We start from the raw sequence: 4,569 nt of genomic DNA, 5'->3' as shown, positions 1-4,569 counted from the left end.
CCCAGAGATCAGACAATTGCTTGGACAACGGTAGCCCTTATCAATGCTTGGCTGCGTGCCAAGTGCTAATGGGTTTCAGCACTGTGGGATTTCCATTCATCTGAGAATGCATGGCAGTTTCCAGAAGTTGTAACAACATTACAGAATCACCTGCTCTCCAAATGAGCAGTCTACCTAGTGCCATTCTCCCACTGTAAGTCTATTTGTTTTTTTTGGAATTATAAATCAGGGGAGAGCGCAAACGCAGTCCCCCAATACCACAAATTTTGCAGTTGAGTATTCCATATTTGGGGACATCACAGGCGTCAGCACACCCAAAGTGCAATGGGATAGCCTCGTCCTGGGAGAACCTCCTTCATGATCAAAGTTTCTCCCCTGCACATTCTTACCTGTCAGATAATAACCCTCTTGATTGCCTCAATTGAACCTGCCTCCATCACACTTTCAGGCAGCACATTCCAAACCTTAACTACATGTTGAGTTAAAAGGTTTCTCCTCATGTCTCCATTGCTTCCCTTGCCAATTACTTGTAATTTTTGCCCTGTCTTTCTCAATCCTTCCATCACTGGGAACAGTTTCTCTCTACCTTTATCCTCACCCCGCATGATTTTGAAAACTTCTTTCAAATCCTCTTCCAGCTTTCCCTTCCCCAACTAAAACTGTCCCAGCTTCTCCAATCTGTTTGCATGACTGAAGTTCCTCAACTCTGGAACCATCTTTGTGAATCTTCACTGCACCCTCACTAATGTCTTCACATCTTCCCTAAAGTGTGGTCTCCAGAACTGGATGCAACACTCCAGTTGAGGGTGAGCCAGTGTCAGGTACAAGTTTAACATAACCTCTGGGATATAAGTAAAATACCATGGATGCTGGAAACCTGAAATAAAAACAGAAAATGCTGGAAAAACAAAGCAGGCCTGGCAGCAACTGTGGAGAGAGAAACACAGTTAACATTTTGAGTCCATATGACTCTTCTTAGCTCTGAAGAAGAGGCATACAAACTCGAAATGTAAACTCTGTTTTTCTCTCCACAGATGCTGCCAGACCTGCTGAGGTTTTCCAGCACTTTCTGTTTTTATTTAACATAACCTCCTTGCTCTTGTACTTTATACCCCTATTAATAAAACCTAGGATAGTGTATGACTTATTAGCTGCTCTCTCAACCTATGCTTCCACCTTCAATCAATTATTCACATCTACAATCATACCCCTCAACTCCTGCACCCCCTTTAGAATTGTAACCTTTCTTTTATATTGTCCCTGTGTGTTCATCCTGCCAAAGTGAATCACTTTACACTTCCTTCATTGAATTTTATCTCCCACTCATATACCCATTGCCTATGTTCTTCTGAAGTGCTGCCCCATCTTAGATACAGCTCACATTGCCCACAACATTTGAAATTGCACCCTACATACCAATGTCTAGGTCATTAATATGTGTCAGGAAGCGCAAGGATCCCAACACTGACCCCTGGGAAACTCTATTACAAACTGTCCTCCAGGCCGAAGAACATCCATTAATCATTACTCTCTGTTTCCTGTCACTCAGCCAATTTCCTTTCTATGTTGTTACTGTCCCTTTTATACGATTTTGATTGCAAGTCTGTTGTGTGGCACTGTATCAAATGCCTTCTGGAAGTCCATGTACACCACATCAACAGCATTACTCTCAAATTTCTCTGTTACCCCTGCAATAAACTCCAGCAAGTCAGTTAGGCACAATTTGCCCTTAGCAAATCCATGCTGGCTTTTCTTGATTAACCTGCATTTGCTCAGAGGCTATTAATTTTGTTCTAAGTTATTGTTTCTAGAAGCTTCCCCACCATTAACATTAAACGGACTGGTCTGCAGCTGCTGGACTTATCTTTAGACACTCTTTTGAACAACAGTGTAACATTTGCAATTCTCCACTGCTAAGTCTAAAGAAAATTAACATTATGGCCAGTGTCTCCGCAGTTTCCACTCCCATTTCCCTCAGTATTGTTAGATGCATGTCATCTGGTCATGGAATCTTATCAACTTTAGTCACAGCCTATTGACTATCTCCTCCCTATCGATTTTAAATCCTTCAAGTGTTTGAATTCCCTGCTCTTTGACCATGGCCTGGGTAACATTTTCCTCTTTGGTAAAGACAATATGCCCCCTGCCTCCATGGTCCCAAATCACTCCTCCCTTTACCGTTTTTACCATTCATATGCCTGTCTAAGGCTTTGGGATTTCATTTTATGTTAGCTGTGATGTTAAAATCTTAGATATCCATATATGCAGTGAGTGTCTACACAAGGAGCAACTTTGGCTCAGAGTTGTTGAGCTGAAGCCTGAGTTACATACATTGTGATACATCAGGCAGGGGGAGAGTTACCTAGACTCTTTGGCCCAGGAGGCAGTCACACCCCTTTGGTTAGGTACTGGTACAGGAGAACCACCAGAGTTAGTGGCCAGGGACAGGGGGGTGCAACTGCAAGTCAGACAGACAAGGGACCCCAGGTGCAGTGCTGGAGGAGCCTTAGCCACTGCCCTTGCGGGCAAGTACAAGACACTTGCTGCCTTGTGGATGCAAACAGAGTGAAGGAAAGGTGGGTGAATTGATAACGACCTATCTTGTAGGATGGCATTCAAGTGGGCAGAGTGCAAAGGAATGTGGCAGTGATAGGGAACAGTGTATCATCAGGGGGAGAGATACTGTTCTCAGCAGCCACGATTAGAAACCTCAATGTTCTGTTGTTTGCCCCATGTTAGGGTTAAAGGTATCTCGCAGCTGGGGAAGCATAGGGAGCAGAGGTCGAAAGGATCCAGTTGCCACAGCCCATGTTGAACCAAAAACATAGTTAGGCCTAAGAATGGGGTTTTGCTGAGGAAGGTTTAGGAGCCAGGGTTCAAACTGTAAGAAGCAGAACCTCAAGGATGAGAATTCCTGTTAGCAGCTGAGCCACCTGCAAATTGAAAAGGGAGAAAAGAGGTTAGAAAGTGAAATGAATGACTGGCAGCACAGTATGAGAGACAGGCACCAGTTGGAGAAAGAGGGGAGCCATTCTGTCAAAGTGCACTGTGGTTAAACCGGGCTGGGCCAGTGGTGAATCAAAAGACTAAAAGCTGTAATAGGGCTTTAAACTGCTCAGGTCAATGGGGAATGTTCATGTAAGTCTAAATTTATATCTGAAGAGAAAGGTCAAGGCTGTAGAATAGGGTAGCAATTTGGGTAAAATCAAGTAGAGCATGCTAAGAAGGCACAAAGGTAATTGGGCATTAGTGAAGGTCAGATCATGGAAAAATAGTAGCCTAATGCACAAAGCATTTGTTTAAAGATAGGTGAATTAATGGCACAAACATAAATCTGTCTCCATTTGATCGCACTGCACAGATCTGGTGACATATCTTCACTGGATTACACTGTGCAAACCAAGATATCCGATGCTGTTCAGGCCTCCAGGAGTCATGTTCCTATTGACAGCATTGGCCATGTCCAGAGGCCAAAATGAAATACTGTGTATGCTGAAAAGCTTAAACAGAAACAGAAACTCAGCAGATCTAGCAGGATCTGTGGAGAGACAAAAAGAGTTAACGTTTCTGGTCATTGAGCTTTGAAAAGTTAGAAATGTAACAGATTTCAAGCAAGTACAGAGGCAGGAAATGGGGGGCGGGTGGGGGTGGTTAAGAAAGATTGGTAAAAGGGTAGAAGGCAAGAAAGATTAACTGATGAAGGGATGATGGTGCAAGGCAAAATGAGTGACAACTGGAAAAGAAATCCGCAAAAGCTGGATTGAGAGGAGGTGTGAATGTCAACAGCAGAATCATTACTAACAGCTAGTATCTGAAAAAAATGGTAACAGTGATTATCATTGGGAAGGTGCTGGTAACAGAACGATCTATCCTAAAGAAGTGTTCTAGTCTTCAGTAGGTTAGCAGCAAGTCTTTATCAACTACTTGTAACTATGCACATATAAACAGCAAAGTGTACAGGCAAGGAGCTATCTCCATGTCTAGATCTTAACATGTCTTTGCTCAGCACCACACTGACCTTAGGCCTGGGTCATGTGGCTTCTTACATCACTGTGTGGGCAGTAATGTACTCAGTCCCACATTAATCCTGTATGTATCATTATCCATCTCCACCCTTTATCCAATATATATGAAGTTACACTAGTTTACTTCAAGTCTTACATTGTTATCTTCTCATGCATTTACATTTTTGTCACCACATTTTTGCTATTACTACATTATCACTACTACACTATTATCCCGACTCCATCTCCGCCCCCAGTCGACTCCTTGAATTTACAGACTCAGGCGGTTAGGAGACCTTACAACCCTCCTATGCCTCATTTACCATTCTGTCGTTAGCGGGGTAGGCTCTGTTGATCCTGGTTATTGCTATCGGCTTGGATGTTGTTGGACTGACATTCGGATATGATTTCTTTATTTTCTTCCATTGCTTAATGTTGAGCTGCAGTTGGTCGGCTCGATGGGTGAGTTGATCAGTAGCTTCTTCTGTTCCGAGTCATTTCCTATGGGGCGGATGAACCTGCATCCTTGGTGCTTCTTCCTCTTCTTCTCTCATCGTATGGGCCT

The 4,569-nt window shown here is 43.3% G+C and overlaps 1 non-coding gene across 1 annotated transcript; it reads right to left on the bottom strand.

The window, feature by feature from the left end:
• Positions 1 to 226: 226 nt before the first annotated feature.
• On the bottom strand, positions 227 to 386 carry LOC144682332 (U1 spliceosomal RNA). The gene has a single exon (XR_013576988.1). It is a non-coding gene; the product is annotated as a U1 spliceosomal RNA (small nuclear RNA).
• Positions 387 to 4,569: the final 4,183 nt, after the last annotated feature.

This window comes from Cetorhinus maximus, chromosome 6, assembly GCF_964194155.1.
Source record: "Cetorhinus maximus chromosome 6, sCetMax3.hap1.1, whole genome shotgun sequence".
Lineage (NCBI taxonomy): Eukaryota > Metazoa > Chordata > Chondrichthyes > Lamniformes > Cetorhinidae > Cetorhinus > Cetorhinus maximus.
The sequence above is the reverse complement of the archived record's forward strand: the minus strand, read 5'-3'. Positions and strand labels throughout refer to the sequence as shown.